General features: G+C 38.9%; 1 protein-coding gene across 1 annotated transcript in view; it reads left to right on the plus strand.

The window, feature by feature from the left end:
• The window catches only part of PRKCE (protein kinase C epsilon), a 275,101-nt gene that overhangs the window by 35,510 nt on the left and 217,234 nt on the right, over window positions 1–22,357 (plus strand). The window lies entirely within an intron of this gene.

The raw sequence follows: 22,357 nt of genomic DNA on the forward strand, positions 1-22,357 counted from the left end.
AGCAGTGATTGAGCACCTGGTGGGAAGGCAGGGCCAACTCAAGGGAGCACAGGTGCATGCAATATTCCTGAGTGACAGGAAGGGGTGGAGCAAGGATCTGTCCCATCCCAGGCCTCATTTAAGGGTTGGTAGTAGGCACCAAGGGTATCTTAGTGGAGGTTTCTGTGTGTCTGTGGTCTTTTAAAGGTGAGTAGATTCTTTTCTTTGTTTCTGTTGTGTCTGTTGCAGTTGAGTAAGTCCTCACTTGCTGCAGTTTGCTAGACTTTGCTAGTTTGCTGTCATTGCTGTAATTTCCATTGTGTTACACGCGTCCAGGTTATGTTGGTACTGCTTTGCTCATTTTGAACATATTAGGTGTTTCATACTTATGAGCTGTCTCTGGGGTAAGGGAGTGCTTATAACCCTAGTTGTAGTGGCAGGAATGTGCTCTAGGTTAATACCATGTAGGATGCGAGAGGTTTTTGTTTGCTTGTTTATTTATTTATTTGTCACAGATACTTAGGTTCTCTCTGATTCCCTTCATCTCTCTCTCATTATCTTTCTATGGCACTTTAGAGGCGTAGGTTTTGCAAAATTTGTCTCTCTTTTCCTATCACGTTCCTGAAAGTTGTTTTTTTTTTTCTGGAACATTTTATTAAGTGAAAGACCAGTTAGCTCAAAGTGAGCAAAAGTTTACTGTGCATCTTACCTGAAGAAGTTCAGAGAAATTTCAATTTAACTCGTACTGTTTTATCTATGCTCTTCCCAAATGTCAGTACCTCTCTCCTCTGTTCTTGAATCCAGCTAGGCTGCAGTGAGCTGCTGTGATCATACTCCTCACTAGAAGGCATCCTGAAGTCGTTTCTTTTGCATTTTCAACTGAATTTTGGAGAAGCATGACACAATTCTGTAGAACATCCTGTGTTGGAAGGGACCCACAATGATAATGAGGTCCAACTGCTGGCTCCACGTGGCACCAACCATCATCCAAATACTCCCTGAACTCTAGCAGCTCAGGACCATGTCCACTGCCCTGACCAGCCTATTTCATGCTCGCCACCCCCCTAGTATAGAACCTATTCTTAACCCCCCTCTCACACAGCTCCATGCCTGTGGGCTGCTCCACAGCTGCAGCTCACACTGATGGGCATCAGCTGTATTGTGTGTTCTGCAGTGTAGCCCGTTAGTGCAGGGTTTCCCTGCTCTCGAAGTCTGATTAGCCAGCTGGCAACTTGAGATTTGGGATCTGGATGTACTCCTCCCAAAGAGAGGCATGAAATAATGTGCTTAGGTGAGAGATGTGGCTATGAAACGTGGTAGAAGGGTGATAGAAGAACAGTGATAGTTCTAAGTAGGAAGGTTGTATGTGACACAAAATAATTGCTGCTGGTATAAATGTATTTATCTGGCTCAAAACCCTGGAGAGGACTGTAAAAAGGGAAACCCAAGCTTATACCAGTGGGTAGAAGGACTCTTCTGCTAGACCTGGCTGTGGTGGGTGACAAGATGTCTGATTTTGACACGTAATAGCCTGCGATGATACAAATTTTAAGGAAATCTGTTGTATAATTTGTGTGAAGAGTAATTTAAATGTAAAATGCTAAAATAATTAACTATTGCAGTAGCTTATGTGGAACAGTATTTTAAGTTATGGATGTACAAATATTCTCAGAGTTACTCTTAGAATAGGAATTCAATTAAAAAAAAAAAATAGTTTTACATTGTTTATGATGCCACTGCTGGTGGTTCTTCTTAATTTGGTGCACGTTGCATGCAATGCAGTTAGTGCTTTAGTTAGTCCTTTGTATGTGTGGAAATATGAGTGGGTATGAAGTTTGGTTCAAGAGTACTTTAGACCGTTGCCAAAAAATTGTTTCATCTGCAGAACGCCATTTAGAAGGAGTGATTTCACAGGATGCCACACAGATGCTGTTGTTGTGCATATCTGACAAGAGCTGTGAATTTCATGTGGAACAGAAATGTTTTTCTTCTGCTCACTGTTAAACTTGCTACATGAAGCATGTGCTTAGTATTTAGCAGATTTTACTACTTTATTTTTTTTTCAGTGTGTTACGGAATTCAAACGTTGCCATGCCACAGTTCTTGTTTCCATCCAGTACCTCCCTTTACTTCCTCAGCCTGTTTGTGCTGTGTGCCACGTAACTAAATTATGTATTCCTCATGTCCATGACTTCAGATTCTTACCTCTAGTTTGGATCAGTTAATGTATACTGTGGTGGTCATGGTCTTCTTTCCATTTTGCTTTGCTAATGATTTGTCACGTACTTAAGATGAGAACTTGTCTTGAAAAGCAGTCCCCCTTATGTTGCTGAAGTCCCTCATATACTGCTCATGTACATTTGTTCTTCCGTGTAGCATGCTTCTTAACAGATTAAGAGAGACAATATCAGATGTAAAAGAACCTATGAAATCTTCTTTTGGATAGCCTTGGAGCCATTGCAGTAGTTTGCATTCAAAGCTCTGGTTGCGTTATGTTCACGGCTCAATTTACCTTCTTCTGGAATAGTTTTTGAATGGATCTTCTCTACTTCTGCAACTTATTTCTCACTTATGCTTATTGGGAATGAAGGGAATAGTGGATTATTTTACTCTTGCACAATCACTTTATTGTAGCTGCAACAGCGCAATCTAATTGAAAGCCAGAAAGCCTGTAAAGTCCTTCTGTCACCTTCCAGTTTGAAAAACTGTCTATCTTTTTAAAGAAACAGAGGCACTGCTATCAGAGAAGCTCAACTATCTTAATATAGAGAAAAAGGAACCATTTTGCAGTATGGTCTGCACAGCACTGCTGTGAAAATAATGTATAAGTTCCTGGCATCTATGCCCCAGAGCACAAGTTCTGCTGACTTCCAAGTAGGCACTATGCCATCTGAACAGATGGGTATTAATGTAAGCGTTGGATATAGATGTTATGGACATGATTCCCAGTTCCAAATTTATATAAAAAAAAAAAAACTATATATATATCAGTCTTGAACTCCCACCACTGGGTGTAAGGGATAAGTTATAAATCCAGCTCAGTGAAGAATTAGCTTTATAGTATTAGAAATGTAATTCTTGAATCAACTGTGTCATTTTCAATATTGGCTTAGGGTATGAAGTTGCTCAGAGGAACTTTCTTGTTCCTATGAGGAACAACCCCCAAAAAAGTACCTATGGCATTTACCATTTTCATATGAATAGGTTATATTGTGAAGAGACAGTGGAAGAAAAGGATGGTGTGATTTTTCTGCACACACAAATGGAGATGGCAATTCACAGGGAATCTGATTAACATCATTTAGCTCACCAGATCAGTCTATCCGATGTGTAACGTGACTGTTGTTTATGGTGAAAGATCTTGTTTGCCCTTTCTTTCCCTGCGTTTTTCTTGCAAGCCTGTATAGTATATACTTGCTTTCTTAGTCCTTGCTCATAAAAAGGGGATTTCTGATTTTCTGGGTTCTAAACATTCTCCTGATTCTTCCAAGGACTCCTCTAGATTCTGTTGAACTAGATTTCATCTTTTCTGCCAGAGCTGTTGAGTCTTCCCATTTTCTGAAAGATTTTTGCCTGCAATTCCTACTCTGCATCCTAACTTGAGATGAAACAAGAAGTATCTTGAGCAGTCTGACAAGAGGTGCTTAGTGATGAGCAGTGATCTGAATACTGAAATTAGAAAGCGGCCGTGGGATAAAAAATGATGGCGTCTCCAGTCATACTCTGTGACTGGAAACAGCGTGAAGTGATGTAACTGGTGTCATTTATAGTCATGCAGTGGAGAGGCTGTGTTGGAATTCAGATGTGGGCCCCATCTCTGAGCATTCTCTGGTGTTAAGAATATGACCAAAATCCCATTCATTTTCTCTTTTTATAACGCTAAGAGATTAGAATATGTATTTATACTGGAAGTCAGCTTCTTTTTTACATGATCAGATTATTTATCTTTTGCATCCTGCCAAAAGTGAACATAATGCTATTTGTTTGTTTTCTTGGCATTTCTAAACTATCTTTTAAAATAATGTCTTTTGGGTAGTGTCAGCCCCCAAATTGTTAGTTTTCTTACAGCATGTCTAGTCTGGATAATTTCAACAAAATAGTTGATGTTAGTGGGATCATCCACTGAGGTCTTGGCTCTCATTCAGTCTGCACAGATGTTCTTTAGACTCTTATCCTGTCTAGATAATAGGAAGCATGCCTAGTAAGCGACCGTGGAGCATGTTAACGTAATTCATGTAATTCACAGTACCTCAGTATTCTGCCTGAGGCTGCAGAATCCAAAAATAGAACCACAGATTCTGTACAGCTTAATCCTACCTGCTTGTTAGTCATTATCTTCTTAATAAGCAACTAACAGTTACTGTTGCTTGTGGAGAATCTTCTATTCAAACAAGTGTGCTTTACATCTGGGAAGTGATCAGGACCTTGGCCATCTTCTGTAGAAAAGCATTGTGGCTGAAAGTGTTGATGCTAAAATGTATGTTTTTTATTTTGTGTGAAGCTAGAATAAAGAGGAACAGATGCTGGTTAATTAGAGAGGAATAAATTAAGTGAATAAATAATGTAAATAATGTGGAATAAATGCAGTGATTTTTTTTCTTACATTTTCAATTAAGTTTTTAGTTGGGCGATGGTGTTTGATAAGGGTGTGATTGTTTTCTCTTTAAAGACATGCAGGTTGCAGAGGAGGATGCACAGTCGGCCCTCTCTACAGACATTATTCCCCCTACACCTCTGTTCTTCACAGGTAGCACATCATGCTGCTATCTTGCTAAGAGCTTGTTCTAAGACAAAAAGAAAAATAGTACAAGAGAATGGAAATAATTTTATTTTTGGCAGTAGTTTTAAGAAACCAGCAACTAGAGTTTGATTTCTGCAACTTCTACTGATATCTTTTATAATTCTTAAATAGACCTACCTACTGATTTTTTTTATTTTTAGCCGCCTTCTACTGATTTTTGAATGCTTCAGTGTTTTGAACAGGGAGGATATGGTCTCCTTTGTCTCTTTCTCATAGAAAGAGACAGTCTATGCAACTACAGTCAAGTGAAACTCTCAAGTTTTGCATGAGCCTTTAGGTCAAGCAGTAGTACAGCCTACTATCCTACATGATAGGAGTGGAAGGAAGGAGAGGGAGGAAAAAATGAAATATTAGCATTTATGGAAACAACAAGGTGTGCTAATGATTACCTAGACCAAATTTTGACTACTATATTAAGACAGCATTAAGGACGTTTTAAGTATTCATATTCTGACAATTGAGCCTCTTTTAGATTCCTCCTGTAGGCTTCTGATATATGAGCCATCCAAAACCATTAGCTGCTTTTCAAAAGTTCTCCCTGCTTGTCTGAGGGTAATAGGGTTTTACATGGCACATAAAGCTATTAAACTTGCTTCTAAATATGCTAGGTTACAACCTAGAATTTTTAGTCCTTGTTCTGTTTTTTTCAGTTCATACGTTTTACTGTTAGCATTGGAGTTCTGAAGCTTTGACCAACCTCCAGGTGAAGGCTAGGGAATGCCTGATTGCCTATAGCCAGCAAGCTCAGATTTTTGTCTCTTCAAGTAGCAGAACTTGCACGAGCATACTTAAATATAATTTTGTTGTTTGAACATACATATCTGATCATTGCATTAGTCAGCAAAACTAGATATGCCAGGTCTAGTCTAAAGCAATATAGCAGCAAAGACTTCATATTCCAAGGCTCTGATACTCTGAGAAACTGGTGGATTGCACTGACTCTCATAGAAATATTACATGTAAGTGAAGTTAGGCTAAAAATTTGTGTGAGGAGGCATGGTTCTTGATAGCCACCCAAGTACCAAGTGGATTTAATGGAAAGATAAGTTATATTTTATGTATCATTTATGAGGTGATTAGTTCCTAAATCTGTAAAATTGATCATCTAACAAATTTCATCTGTTGGCATCTTCTTGAACTCAGCGTGTTTCTGTTTTAATGCCAGAATCACATTCCCATGGAAACTGGAGTTTCTCTTGTTCCATTATTTTGCTTCACAAGAAATTATCAGCTCCTGGTATCCTTCACAAGATCACAAATAATGCTGTAATGCTTTTTAAGTCTAGGGTGTACCCATAGTTCTTAATAAGCTGTCATCATACAAAGAATGCGTCTCTGCTGCTATTCAGACAGGCAAGAACACATTTAAATGGTTACTGTTTTGTACTATTCTTCTATTCTATGGATGTGTATGATTAAAAATTTCTTAACTTGTTAACAAGCAGCACAAATTGAGAGAACTGCAACTTTCTATGTATTTCTTCAGTCTCCAAATTAAAAACAAAACAAAAACTGCAGGGGGAGAAAACTAAATCACACTACCCAAATTATACAGTTTCTTCAAAACAGAAGCGCATTCAATGTGACAGCTACCCAGATACTTGGGAGCTTTGATGTGGCTAAAATCACTGAAAAGGTAATAGCTGTTGTAGTTGGGTAGCCATTTTCTTGCCTTGGTGCCTCAGAGGGGTTGGCTTGTTTGGTTGGTCCCTGTAAATGTTCTGTGAAGAAGTTCCTGTGCTTTACTGAAGAAACTCAGTGTTGGGCATGCAGGGGCATGCTGTGTAATGCAAAATATAATATTTTTGTTTTCTAGATGGTCTAAATGACTTGAATACCTGAAGCTATAACATTAATAATAATTATGAAATAACTTGAAGGGTAAGTTTTCCTTTGGAGCTTTGGAGAACTTATTTTAGGGAAGCTGGCTTGCAAATGTATTATCATGAGATCTCTGAAAACATGTCATGGAAGCAGGTTTTACGTGCTCTTCTGGAAGACCAGTAGTACTGTAGGATAGGCATAGAATTAGGCAAATGGTTATGTTGTGCCAAGAGCTGACTAAGACCTGTTTCTGCCTTAATGGAAAAGGACACTTTGGAAGTATACTGACCTTTGAGGACCTCTAGAAAGCAGGCTGCAAATATGAGTTAGCAGTATGCTTCAGGAAATGCAAAATATTTAGGGAGTTCTGTTGTTTTCCCTCAACCTACGTTCCCAGTCATCAGTGAGTCTGTCTCTAGACTCGGTACCATCAAGTACTCAGTCACTGTAGGAGTCTTGAGGTATTTATTGTGCCACATACAAAAATTAAATCATCTGAAAAGAAAAAAAAAATGTAATAAAGTTAAATGTTTCTGGGGTAGAAACCTATTTGTCTGGTTTCTTGGAGTAGCCTATTTCTTTATTAAAGTAAAGGTATTGTTATGGTAGAACTGTGCTTTTTGTTTCTGTTGCCCAATACTGTATACCTGAGCACTCACCCTCACTAGAAAAACAGACTTCCCAAGAGATAGCAGCAGCCCACTCAGTTGGTAACAGGACTCCACTGGCATAACAGCTCTCGAGTTCTACTGTGGGCTGCAGTGGGTGATACTGCCTGATGGCTGTGTGGTTTTGCGGCATCTATTGGGCAAGCAGCCTGGTGCAAGCAAAATGAAAAATAATTGTTGTGGGTTAGAACTGGTGATCTTTTTGTTTTCTTGATAGCAAGCAATTGAATCGTGCTCAAACTGACAGCACACCATAGATGTATGAACTACGGATTCTTTGGAAATACTGAAGTCAGAGTTTTGAACTTCTTCCTTTGAGAGTGACCCTGGCTGATGGGAGTGGAGATATATTGGTGAGGAGTACATATGTCTCAGCTGTTCTTTGGGCAAGTGGAAAACATCAACCTGAATTGTACAAGCACAAAACTCACATCTGTTCTGTTTTAAAACCGACTGAAATGGAGTTGCTGTTTCTCACAGCAAGCCCAGCTCGCTCTTGACTGGATGCACAACTTCTAGTGCTCAGCTCCTCTTTTTATCTGCTTGTGACAAAAGCTTTTCTCTCTGTGATAATAACTTTGATGTTGTGTAATTGTTCCACTATGAAAGTTGACATATAGGTAATTATTTTTTTCTTAAAATATCTGTAAGCTCTGCTGCCAAAAGCCAGTGAATCTCTTTTTTAGTCTTATTGCGTAAATTGTTTCTAATATGCAACACATTTTTAATTTAGCCCTCACACCCGCATTATTACTATTTAAATGCCATGGTGTATCTGTGCCACTGTTTGATGCATTCTGGATGGGAAAGGAGTTCTGCTCGAGCAGTATCAGATGTAACTCCATATGGCATTGTTGTGTGAGGCAAAGATGCTTGCCAATTCCCATTTGGAACATGACATTCAGTGCAAATATGTCATCGTACAACTGCATTGCATGGATTGGAGGTGATTGCTGTGCTCTGCTGGTTATAGGAATATGTGGTTACAATGTTGAGGCTATGGAATTTGCTCTTGCATCAAATGCTTAATGAGATAGAATTGTATATACTCAACAATAACTTTTTTCCTCTGTCTCATTAGTATATAATGCACTAACCATTGTGTGAGTAAGCTAATCTTTCTTTGCATGGCACAACTGAGATGCCTAGCACATGTTGGTGTGTATGCTAATGATGTAGTACTGTACATACCTTCTCCAGGGTGAATAAAATAAATATGTACTGACTCTAACTTACCTGAGTCCCCGCTAGTTAGTTCTCAAAGATTCAAACAATGCCAGAGGCAGCTCTGTGAGAGTGGGTGAGAGTAAAGCAACAATCTGTCTGTTTCTTTGGGAGTTTAAAATCAAGGCTCTCTCTTACAAATATTGGCACCAAATGCTTCAAAGGGACAGGTGGTTGGTGGGTTGTTATCTTCCTCTTCCTCCCCATGGATACCAGCTAGTGGGTTATAATGTCACAGTGGAGATCATGCTGTACTTTTTAAAGGCTATCCATGCCTACAGGGATGTGCAATGCAGTATACCTTTTCCTGCCACCTCCTTGTTGCAGGCTTTGGTTTGCTCTCTTTTTGCACTGTTTGCAATGATAGTGGACCCTTGTAAGTTCTGTAAAAGATATGCCTCTGTGCATAAGTTGGCATACCATCATTTGCGTGCCGTTGTAGTGTTTTTTCTGAGTTTGTTCCTGATACACTTTGCATGTCAGTGTCTTCATGGTTCTTGGAAACATTCTTTCCTTTGCTTTCTAACTTCAGTATGCAGTTTTTCCCGGAAAAAAAAATCCGTATCAAATATTAATCCTTAAGGAAACAAAAATGTATCCTGTAAATTTTTAAGTAATGTGCTATTAATTTTGACCCAATAATTGTCTGAGACAGAGAAATGTGTCCAGAATTGTTCCTAATCAGATGGAAAAATCACAAGTAGTAACTTGCAATACAGCAAGACTTCTAAAAAAGAAGGAATGAAAACAGGAGATTGTAAGTGAAAGCACTTACATGTTTGTGTTTTTTTTTTTTAGTTATAAGTGGACTATGTTGATAATTTAGAAGTCACTGAAATGATTTTTATGTGTTTGTTACGAGAAACTATTGTTTTCACCCATTATATTAGAACTACTTAATGTTGCTTTACATGCAAAAAGATTCATGGTTTAAAAAAAAAAACACCATGACACCACATGGGCATAGCAAGAACAGATGCTGATTAGGTCATCTTGTTAGTGACTTAAAAACGTCACTGCAGTTTGGTACAGAACTGACAGCCCGTGCTGAGGAATGTATCACTGGTAAGTTGCACAAGCTGCTGGAGGAAAAAAAAAAGTGTGGAGATTGAGATAAATCTGGGTTTCTGGAAACACAAATAGCAGGATGAAAAACCATTCTGTTGTCAATAACAATCCCAAATATCTGAAATAAAATCCATTTTCCATAGCTTGTTGGATATTGAAAGAAATATCTGACATTTTCAAGCTGTGTGCAACTCAAAAGGACTATTTCTCAGAAATCCACATTATAAAATATTCAATACATGTGATAAAATATTCTCAAATCTTCTTAAGGAGACTAAACTTGGTAGCAGATGCTGCTTGCCGCAGTTATGGTTGCAGGAGCAGAGGTACAAAGTTAGTGGTTTGTGCGCTGACAGTTGTGTAGCTATGCTGGTTGTAAATCAGTATTAGACATGATTATATACATCAGTTTCTAATCATTTGCTACCTACAGAACATGAGATGACTGTACTTCTGTGCATGGTGCTAGTTATAGGGATCTTGAACTGGCATGCAAAACATTGGGTGATGGACCTGATTTTTCTTAAAGATTAGAACGTTCAAGTAGTTATGGTAATTTGAGTTTGTCTTCTAGCTTATAAATCTTCCATATGTCATATTTTCAAACGTTGGTGTTCCTGGTAGGGTCTTGAAAGCTTGAATTTTAATAATAAGATATACAATAGAAAGGTAAAATTTCCGTGTAACTGTTTGAAGCCCAAGCATTTGAAATAATAAAACCACAAATTATGTAATGCTTAGGTGATCTTTGAACTTTCTTCCTCTTGATTTATCTGCATGATACCTTTTGTATTTTTGTCACTTTAAAGACATAAGCTGGAGGAACTGCATGTTGCTTGCTTTGCCAGTCGTATAACGTGTTCATGCAAATTACTGATAGGCCTGACCTCCAAATGAAAGATGTGATTCATTGAATATAATCCATAATGGTTATGCAACCATCATTTTCTGACCACTTCACATTTCCTCTGTTCCTTCACACGTTGGTATAATTTGATCCCAGCTAACTTTTATTTTTACATGAATTTTCTCTTTTTCTGGTGTCTCATTCTTTCTTTGCTTAGACTCTACGCATACGGGTACAAAGCTCAGCTTTACATTAAGTCAACTATTCATTCACAAAAGTCACGTTTGCAAGGATTTCATTTGCTCAATAGTTCTGAGTATAATTTCCTGTGTGAAACGAGGAATTTGCATTTCAGTTAAAAAGAACAATCTACCTGTTTTGGTGTGTTATGCTTTTTTTTTTTTCATCGCTATGGCATCAGTGCATGGTAACTTAGCAGGCTGAAGAAAGAGCAAGTCGTGTAATAAAGTAATAGAGACAACACAAACATTTACTTGATAATTCAGTACTGTTTAAGAATTCTCACGTGCTAGGCTTGGCAAAATTTGTGCAAATGCATCAACCTGGAGCATGGAGTTAGTATAGATGTGAATAAGCCGGAAGCACCTATGATATCCTTCTTTGAATTATCTTTTCCTGGAAAAGATGACGTACTGGCATCCTGTGTGCCTGGGAAGCTTAGAGAAATGAATATAGCTTGGAGTAGTGCTGACTGTTACACAGTATGACCTTGAAAACATCTAGATGTGTAAGCCACATCAAGATTCCCTGTTGAAACTCCTTTTTTAATCATAGAGCAGCCCTGTATTCAGCAAGAAGAAGATCAGCTTCTGTAGCCTAACCATTTGCAGCAATGTTTCCTGACATCGCTACCTATTTTTCCCATCCCGTTATTTTTTAGGAAGAAACAAAATCATAGAATGGTTTGGGTTGGAAGGGACCTTTAAGGTCATGTAGTTCCAGCCCCTCTGCTATAGGCAGAGACAGCTCCCACTAGTCCAGGTTGCTCAAAGTCCCATTCAGCCTAATCTTAACAGTGGTTACATAGAACAACTATCATAAGATATTGAAGCCCTGATTTATTAGAGTATTTTGAGGATTGCTGAATCTGAAAAACAATGAGTTAAGTTTCTTGATTAACAAAAAGAAGTCGGTTGAAACACATATCTTAAAACTGATCCTCCACGTGACTGTTGGTCCACTCTGTTTCTTTTGCCCTTTTCTAAATAAGTGCAGTTGGAGCAAGAAAAGGTATATCTCCATGACTCATTCATGGATTTTCGTACTTGTAAGCACTGCAAATAAAATCATGTAATCATCAAAATGCATGAAACTCAGCAAGAATTTTTTTTTCTCAGAATTTGTCTAAGACTAATTTTCTTCTATTGCTTCGTCACTCTTTCAGCTTCTGCTTTGAGCAGGGCAATTTGTAGCATGCTGACGAGTGGATTAGCTAGTTATATGATTTTACTGCAATGATTCATGGAAAAGTGAGACAAAGTAGGATGACAAACTACAAGATAGAGATTGAAGAAGGGTAAAAGATACATTTCCTATGGCTGGCCTGATTATAGAAAGAGTCAAGTAGGGGAAATGTGAGCTGGTGTCTATAAGATGAGAAGTGTCAGCTTCCAGAGTTTGTTCTCCCAATAGAAGTCTAAACATACCGAACTACAGTAACATTTAATGGAAGAAACAAATTCTCATCATTGTGTTTACTAGTGTAACAACTTCATGGCCAGCTGGCAGACTGCTTTATGCTTTTTCATTGCTGATCAGTAAAAATCCTTGCTTCAGAACTTCTTTAATATTTGCAAGCATTGTCCTTTAACAGATTCCTAATTTTTTTTATATAAACAAGGACTTTGATCAGAGATTACTGTTAAATATATTTCACTGTTATATACTAGACTGTGTGTTTTCTACCTTGGACAACACATTGTTTTTAATGTCTTTATTATGGTGAGGTGAATTTAGATGATAGCTGAAAAATTCTAAGGCAAATTCTAGAAACTGGGTTTTATTTTCCTCTAGGGACGTTTACAAATTCATGACATCTGTAATACAGTTTATGCAAGTCTCATCCCTAGAGCAAAGAGGATTTGTATTGTAGCTACGATTTGTTATGAGATTTCTAATATCAACAGTCTCAGTGAAACTGGATCAGATGGGATGGCTTTCAGAGGAAGCTCACTTTCTGCATGATTGTCTTCCGTGCTGAGTCTTTATTCAGGGAAAAGGTGGTGCTGGTGAGTGGAAAAACTATGGCTTTTCCTTTGTTATATAGGTTTTTGCACTGCAGTAGAAGGCAGAGGAAGGGAAGAAATCAGGAAGCTGGAACTGCTGAGAGGTAGATGTGATTGTGTACCTAGCATGTGCCACATCCTCGTTTTGTCCAGGGATCTCTTACTAAGAGGTTGGGATGTGAAATGTTTGTAGCATCTTGCGACAAAATATGATATGAAAATGAGAACTTTAGGAATTGAAGTGAAGTGTACCAGTTGAAGTGCAACTTGAGGTTATATGACACTAAGCAAGTCTGTATAGGGCATGCTGTAATACAGTAAAATAAAAAAATGTAGCTGACTAAACTAGCAATTAGACTGAAGCAGAGCATGGCTTTAATTTACTGGCTTTTCTCACCAACTCAGGCATGTGTTAGCTATGGCATAGGAAGCTTCTCTTAACACTTCTGATTCAATACTGTATTCAGGTTCTGTGGTCATGAATGTACAAACACATGTACAGGTTAACAAGAGGCATTAACCTTTATCAAAAGGGAAGAGAAGAGGATTATGGAAGCATTGAGCATTCCTGTCAATAAATAAATAAATACACAAGCGTTGTTCTGCATCACCTTTTTCATTGCTAGTCTCAAGCAAAAGAATGGAGCTTATACTTTATCCTTTGAACTGATGGAATTGAAGTGCAGATTACTGGAAAATATTCTATTACACCATCAAAGGAACTTGGGCCTTGACTAAAAGATAAGGCCTTTCATATAAGCTTATCTGTAGGTTTCTGTATCTTCTTAATCAGTTGCAATAACTTCTGAATAAAACGAATGGAAAAATATTGTTACTGACACTAGGCAAATAATGCATCTCTTGACTCTTAAAAAAGTGGCAATGTATTGGTTAAATGTGAATGACAAAGGATGTTTTATCACTTGTGTTTACTATCTATAACCTAAGTCTTTCTTTGTGAAGGAGAAAGATTCAAACTAAGATCTTTAGGACTGCTGGAAGAAGTATGTTTAGCAAAGTTCTGTAATCTTGAGTATCACTTTCTTCTAGTTCCAGTTGCCAAAAAACAGTTTGATCCTTGGTAAACTATACTGTCTTTAAGAGAACTAGCTTCAGTGTTAGAATTGAGGATTTGGGTATTCCTAGCCTTGTAAGCTGCTGATGAAAGATGGCAAAAGCAGTAATTGGAATAAGGAAGCTTCTTTCTTACTAGCAGCTGCTTTTGGCTTCTAATTGTCTTGATGTTGGCTAAAGGAAAGGAGGAGAGAGAGATGGCAAGGGGCAGTCCTAGCACTCCTGGAATAAAGACAGCACAGTCTGCTAGGGACTGGTGGCAGGTGAAGGTGTCCTGGGTCTCAGAAAAATCACTGTAGGGAATATATTCATTTGAAAAAGTCAGTTCGTAGTTATGCTTTTAAGGATTCTTACTCTAGGCTTTTGACAAAGAAAATAGCCAAATAAAGCCAAATAAAACAGGGTTGTTAGCACAGAGAAAAGAGCTCAATGTCATTAGTGATGACTTCAGTGGAAGAAGGAGAATGTCAACATCTGGTTGCAGAATTGACTTCAGTGGGTATTTAGGATGCTTAGCCTGATGTCTGATGGGCTGTCAAAAGTGAGGGGAGATGAACTGATGTGCACTATATTGTTAATTTAGATTAAAATGTTGAGATATTTGAATGTTCTTAGAGGTTTGTTGGCTTATGTTTCTGCTAAGTGGGCCTTGATAATCAATTACAGGGTGTAAAATAAGAGCACTCATTCTATCAACAGGAATGCAAGACAAAGCAAAAAGGGTATTCAGACAGTCTTCGTTATGGAGCTGAATTTAGGAGCTAAACTGGGAAATTATGTTTCCTGTGGAGGCAGTGAGTTAAAAGGTGATTTTGCAGAACGAATTAGAATAGCGGCCTGTATTTCTAAACAAGTTTCACAGGGAAACTGGGTTTAAAGCACAGGCAACCAAATTTAGATGCCTAAAGACTGTGTGAATACTATCCTGCAGCATATGTTGCCATAGTCACAAGGAAGACAATCTGTATCCCCTGAAGTGTTTCGGTCTGATAATGATTTCAGTAACTGTTGCAGTCTTTGATTCTGGAGAAACTAAATAATCAGCCCAATCAGGGTATTATTTCTGTGTTTAAGAATAGGATTAGATTGTTCTGTAAAAGAGCCAATGAACCAGTATATGTACAAAGCCCTCTCCACATCCTGCAAACTCCCTTTTGATTTCACCCACATTGATACTCAAAACTGTGCTTCGAAGAGCATTCAGACTTCTAATGTGCCCTTTCGATGGAACATCTCATACCCTCTGTGCCTTTGTTTTATGGCAGTCACGTTGCGTTTCTTTTCCTGCTCTGTGACAGATATTCCACCTCTCTGCATGTTTTCTTATTTAATAGAAAACTGCCTCCCAACCCATTCCTCTGCATAGAGTAAATGTGAAATAGGAATGCTAATTAATTGATATAAATCCATTGCAATGAAACCAGTGTTAAGAGGAAATGTTCATTTAAAAAGAAAAAGATATCTTAAAAAGCAGCTGTTAGTAGCAACAGATTACATTTTGAAATACACCACTGGTTTGCTTAATCACAGAATGGCTTGAGTTGGAGGGAACTTAGGATCATGTAGTTCCAACCCCCCTGCTATAGGCAGAAACACCTCCTACTAGACCAGGTTGCTCAAAGCCCCATCCAGCCTAGCCTTGAGAAAACCTCTAGGAAGGGGGCTCATCACCTCTCTGGGCAACATGTTCCATTGTCACCACCCTCACTGTAAAGGATTTCCACCTAGTATCTAGTCTAAATCTAACCTCTTCCAGTTTAAAGCCATTTCTCCTTGTCTCTGAGCATGATGTTAAGTAACCACTGTGTGAATTTTGTGGCCATGTCTCTTGTACTACGTGCAAACGGTTGTTTTATATGAAATTTTAGAGCCCAGTCTTTATCAGTAGAATTGTATTGACTTGGATGGAGTCAACTCAGGGGTTTTACTTAAACAGAGAGAGGCCAGTGTAACTTTGAAACTGCTGACCATTCAGGTGGGAATCTCAGCCCCCATTCTCAGCTTCACCTCAGTGGAACCTACTGCCTGCAGAGCAGCTTTCCTAATGACTTCTGCAAGGCTGTAAATTTTTCCATGTCAAATTATTGCGGGTGGTGTTTGCAGAATTAAATCAACCTCAAATTGGTCCGTTGCTTAGTGAGGTCACTGTCCAACCAGCTTCACAGGCTGTGATCATGTACGTTCTGAAAGCTTATTAAAAGATTTGATGTGTACTCCATCTTCATTAAATGAGTTTGAATCTCAGAATTAAAATCTTCAAGCCAGGCTGAGAGGACTCATCACAGCTGCATATGCTGCCTAGTCCTGTAGATTGTGGGCTTCAGAATTTAATCAGAGAGCTTTGGAAATAAGACATAAAGGTCCACTACTAACAGCTGTGTTACAGCAACAGCTCAGATTTTCTTAGCAGATTTGACTAAATTCCTTATCAGCAAATTTCTTAGTCTCCAGTTAAGCCAATTGTCAGTAAGATGGTTCAAAAGGATGATACCCTAGTGTTTTTTAACATAGTTAGTGGTGTCCTTTGTGAATTTTAGCCTTCTGTCCCTCTTAAAATATTCAGCACGCTTGCTGGTGGGTAGTGAGTGGCTTTTATTCTCCAGAAAGGATTCATACCTCACCTTTCAGAGTGCTTTTCAGTGAGCAGGATCAAGAGAAGAGGAGAGAGAGAAGCAGGTAACAGGAAGTGGGTGATAGCTATTTGTCAGTCTTATGTTTTTGGCTTAAGAATTAGAAGAGGCCTTTTTTGAATACTTTCTCTGTTGCTGCTCCATACTTCTGAGTGTAGACAAGAAAACACAAGTTCTCTTCCTCATATCAAGTCACACCACAATGCACTGGGCTTATTGGAAGCTGAAGGCACCTCACTCTGCTTTCATTCTTTAATTCTTTTTGAACAGTATCAGCACTGTTACTGTAACTAGGTATGCAGGGTAAATGAAATTGTGCTGTATTTCTAAAGCTTCATAAACTTAGTAATTGAATGGTTTTAAAATACAACAAATAAGGTGTGTTTTACAGCTTAACTAAAAGCTTTTTCAGTTTAATGGCAGATTTATTTTTGAAACAACCTAAACTTCTTCATGTGGCTGCTATGAAGCGCTGGTAATTTTACATGCAGTCCCCGTGTGAGAACTCTTTGTATTTTCTTTTGACCACTGAAAACCTCAGCCACTGTTAGGTCTGCTGTGGCTATATATGCAATAACCACAGAAAGTTGTTTCAAACCTCTGATCAATGTTCTGTCTCTACTGGTCATAGCTTTAACATTGCTTCTTGTTTTTTTTTCTGTAGGTGGTTGGTTTTTTGTGTGTGTTTTTTTTTTTTTTTTTTAGCTCTCACTTTCTTCTTGGCTTTCAAAATACAATAGCTATTGGGGCTGCCTGCTTGTTCAGGCCACGTGGAGCTAGAGCAACAGGTATCGTGAATAACTGCAGAGTTTCATAGTCCATAGGATTCCAGTTACTGCAGTAGTCTGAAAATGTGAATAATTTGGCTCGTAGTTCAGAGCCAGAGCTGGGAAAGTCTCCAAACTGAAATTTTCAATGGAAGGTATTAGCACAGGAAGAATGACTAAACAAAATTTCACTTGAAGGCCAAGGAATTGCCCTCTGTTAAGCCAGATATGCCTCATCATGTCTACACATCCTTTCAAATCTAGCTTTGCTTTCTTGTCTATTAACATTGGGAAGCATGAGGAGTTCTGTACCTTCTCTGTTACCATCTTCAGTCTCTCCTTTTCCCTTCTAAATTCTTAAAGAACCTGTCAGAACTGCTACCCCACTATTGCCAAGTAAAAGCTAATACTGCAAGGAAGAGCAGAGCAATAAACACCAACACACCTCGTAATACTCTGCCAGGTTATGTTGTGTGGCTGGGACTTATTCCTCTTCGTAATGTAATGAAGAAGGTGTAATGAAGGAACACCTTTGCAGCCTGAGTCATGGCTGCAGCATTCTCTGCCTGTTCCTGCCAGGTTCATGATGGCTCTGAGGGGCTGTGCTCATAAATCTTCTTTCTCTGAGCACTGCTTCCCTGTGTATGCGTACTCTTCATGAAAGGCCTGACTCAGCACTGGAAAAGGCAGCATCCACTGCTAAGAGATAATGCTGAAGTGGACTTAAGCAATTTTTTTCAGTTGCTTTCCGAACCTTCTGAGGTCCAAGAGAAATCTCTCAAATTGCTGCAGTCTTTGTGCAGTACCTTTGTTTTCTTAACCTTGAGCTGTGTTTTGTAGCCCTTCTAATGGGATGTGGGCAAGGGCTGCTTTGCAATAGCAGGAATCCCAGGCAGAAGAATCCAGATATAGTGTCCTTGGTTTTAACAGAGTTCTTTGCTGGTGAAAATTTTCTGCTGTTGTTAATGCCCAGGATCTCTGTCTGGGTCCTGAGTATAGAATTTAGCTGCCTTTCGTAAATATGTAAGTATTTGGTATCTGTTTACATCTGCCAGCTAGTGGAGTGGTTAATACGGATGGCTGTATAGTGTCAGATTATCTTGATACCACTGTGACTCCATACAATAGGAAGTTTATACTTTGTACAGTCCAGAGTCACTAAGGCACAATTAAGATTTGTGTCACTGTGATATTTGCTAAAAAAGCATGCATCACCAGCAGATGGCATGAATCTTGATGCTGTTCAGGAATGCTTGGTGCACAAGACTTCAGAGCATAGGTGTCTCAAGTCCCTCAAGGGTCCACATATGTTCAGGTTGGGTGGCCCAGCAGAGGTGTGGTGGCTACTGTCAACCTCCTCTGGGACATTTCAGCTATACTGGCTCCACTTTGGTGTGGAGCTATCCTGGTTCAGGGCTTGATGTGATGACTGCTTCCAGCCCTGCTCCCTGGCCAGACGTGTTCAAGCAGCGTGCGTGGCCAAGATGACCACTGCATAGGTGTACCTCAACCAAGGATAGCAAGTTCAGGACTTCTCAGGCATGCGTAATCCTCACAGAAATCATAGGGTTTTGACAGAATGAAAGGCTTCCAGCTCAGAAGAGGTCTGGTGAATGGCAGATTATTGCTTTTTTTTTTTTTTTTTTTCCTATGGGTGTTTGTGTGATTTGAAAAATACATTGCTTAATTGTGGAGTTGTTTGTGAAGGAAACAGCAAAAGTGAGGGCTCGCTTTTACTCTAAGAAAAGGCATGCAAGACAGAGGTGTTAACACAGTAGTGCACTTTGAATTGATTACCAAATTGATGCAATCATTCTCCTTTCCTCATCTTTTTTTTTTTTTAGGTGTAGAAGAGAGGTGACCTGATAGATGTTGTTTAAATAGATACTGAGTGAATTGAACTAGGCCCAAAAGCCATCTGTTGATAGGTACAGCCTTGTTCTGCTATGCAAATCAATGGCAAACAGCTTGGCCCCTTTTCTCCTGAAGGTGCTTTCTGATTCTTCCTCACTTTTGTGCCTTCCTTTCTTTTTCCTCAGATTAAGGAAAAGTATCCTCCATTTATTTTAATGGCACATATTTCTGTCTGCTGTACATTACATCTGTTTTTGTACAAACTGTTCCGGATTAAAGAGGAACAGTTCTGAAAGTGGTTGCCTCTACTTCTGGATGCTGATGTTTTGTCTGTTGAAAAACTGACGTTTCTGGTCACTGGTAAAATGCATTTGTAAGGATATGGAGCATCTGTTCATAACTTGCCAAACAGATGGAGCCAACTAAGTGATAAAGCATTTTTGTGCTCATAGCCTCTTTAAAGCATCGCCTTCCAGCTGCTTTTTTCTTTAGAAAGGGTATCTTGCAGAAAATGGACTGAAGAATCTGGATTTCTTAATAGAAAGTCCAAATTACTGCACAGAGATGTTGAATTAATTACGATACTAATTGAGTCTGTATGGAGTCGTGAGTAATTTTTGATAATGCCTGTGCAGATGTATCTGAAAGTCAAGATTCGTTTGAACGGCTTGCATGTGTTGCTGAAGTAAACGTTAACTCTAATGGTGGGAGTCACAGATTCTGTTGTCAGCGAGCAGGATACTTTACATAGAGGAGTGGTAAATTAGTTGTTTATAATATAGAAATATTTCTTTTCCCACGGTAAGGAGAATGTGGATTTCTAACTAGATTGAAAGACCAGGTATTTTGAAAATAAGTAAAAAATAGCACTGTACATGAAATGCAATTACCTGCAGTTAGCAGAGGTCACAAATACAGGATGACTTGTCAGTGTAAAGGCATCCTTGCCTCCCCTTACTTGGGTAAAGGGGCTCGTGTGCTTGCAGAGCTGTTGCCAGTGATGATTATGTGGCCTTCAGCTTAGACCTTCCTGCTGGCTCTGTGAGGGTGGGCTGAGTGCTATGTGTTCTGACAGCTGCTCTGCCTTTGACCTCTTCTCTGCAGGTATTTTTCTAGGTGTTCCTCTTCTGCAGTTGGGCAGCATGTCTTACAGCACTGCAAGCCTGGAGGAGGGTTGAAGGTACCAAGTTTGAAATGGAAGATTTGCACTGTTTGATTTTTATACTAATGCTTCTTGTTACATTTTTAGGAGAGAGCACACCCAACAGCAGCCTGCTCAAAAGGAGAGGTGCTGCCCAAGCTAAGCTGGGAGAAAATGTTCTGCAATTTGATGTTCTTTTAATAAATGGAGTGTGCCAACTGACAGCAGAAGTTTTCTCCTCTTTCTAATTTTCTTTTACTGTTGCTGCACGCAGTGAACACTCCTTCAGCCTTGCTAAGTTTGTGGTTGCACACTTCCTCTCTCTGCCTGACCCCTGTTGTTAACCTCACACTTACACCCAATTTGCAGAATCTGCGTGTACGAAGGAGAATTCAGTTCCTAAAACTAAACTAAATTGCTAAAATTAAAACTAAATTAAATTGCTAGTTAAATCTAATGATCTGTTTTCTCTATTTACTCTTATTTATAAAGAAAAGTAATATATATATAAAATGCTTGCTGAAGTGCAACTGACTATTCTTCTGACAGGGCGTTAAAAAAAAAAAAAAAAGCCAACAAACAAACTGATGTAAAATCTGAGCTTTGTCTCAGCCATTTCTTTATTTCCCATTCTTTCTCTTCCTAAGTCTGCAGGCTTGCCATCTGCACTCTCAATAGGGGCCAGGATTTGGCAATGTATGAAGTAGGGTAAGACAGCTGAAAAATTGTTCTAGGAAAAATTGCTGCTAACGGTGCTCTGCTTTCAAATGGTAACTGCTGAAAAGGAAGCATTAATCTGCTTCCATTAGTGATTTTATCATGATTGCTGCTGCTATTTTCATGTGCTTTGAGTTTATTTCCAGGTAGACTCTGTTGCTGTTACAGAAATATTTCCATTTTTGACATTTACAATTATAAATCAAATGTTATTTTTACAGTTTCTGAAACCCCTTAATAGACATGGCTGAATAAACTGGGCTCAGCCTTTTAAAACATTCTGTATGCTGCCTTTTTAGCCTGAGTTTGAAGAGGAGTGTAGATGGACGTTTTCTTTCTCATGAGGAGAGCATGAGCCAAACCATGCTGTCGGCCAATCCCTCTCTCTCCTTTTTGGCAACAGTGCAGGATGGCTTTATGGTATGCAGAGCCTGGTGCAATTCCATTGGAATTTGCTAGGGCTGCACTGATTTATACCTGGTGTGAATCTTGTCTTTCCAAAATATTACTGATGCAACAGAAATGCAGAGTTGAAAAGTCATTAAGTAAGAAGAAACAATGATCTTTCTTTTGATTTGCAGTAAGAAGGGGGGTACTGTTATTGCTAACTTAGTTTTTAATATCACTTAACAAATGAAGAATACTGTCAAGAGTATCAAAACAAAAACACTGATAAAAACATCTTATTCAATAGTTTCTGGTGTAATATCCCTAAAACCACGCTGTAACTGCTTTAGAAGCAGCCAGTGCATCTATCTCAAATTGACAGATTGCAGGCGTAAAGTATCCTGTAACTGAAACAGATGTTGTTAGTATTCCTGTGGGCAGCACATCCCTGTTATTTCCAGAATCAGTTTTTTAGTGACAACTGAAGAGGGATGGTTGTTGGAAATACTTGTCTTTGGTAGGAAATAATGGGAAGTGTTTCATTTACAGTAATGATTCCTCTGCTGTTTTGTTGCTGGAAAAAGATCTTACTTACGGCATGCAGGCCTTATCTTATGTGGTAGAAACATAAAATATGTAGCTTTTGGAGTTTGAATCTCCACGTTTTGTGATGGTGCATCTCTCTTTCCTGCAAACATCCAGGCAGTCCATAGCGTTGTGGACTAGAAAGATCATCTTGCCCCAAAAGGAAGTCACCGAGTAACAAACTTTAATTTCAGTTGTATATGATGTGATTCACTTCCTGCTTCAGAGTTTAGTTCTGTGTTCCTAGGCAGCTGAAGTTTCACACCGAAGTCCTTTTTTGTGCTGCATTCAAACTGAATCCTGTACATGCAGTCCGGGCTTTAGAAAGGAGAATGTAACGTGTGATTGCAGTTGCCTACAGAATGGAAGTCGCTACATTGCTACAGGGGAGCTCTCTGGCTTAATGAGATGCACTCCTTCATAACCAGTCTTTCTTTTTCCTTTTATGATGGGTGAGATGTGTGAGGGACTGTGAAGGTAGTCGGGGCATCTGTTGGAGAGAAGTGCATCTGTAAAAGAATAAGTATTGTTTATGGTAACAGCTT

This window comes from Phasianus colchicus, chromosome 2 (assembly GCF_987193195.1).
Source record: "Phasianus colchicus chromosome 2, bPhaCol1.hap1.1, whole genome shotgun sequence".
NCBI classification, from domain to species: domain Eukaryota; kingdom Metazoa; phylum Chordata; class Aves; order Galliformes; family Phasianidae; genus Phasianus; species Phasianus colchicus.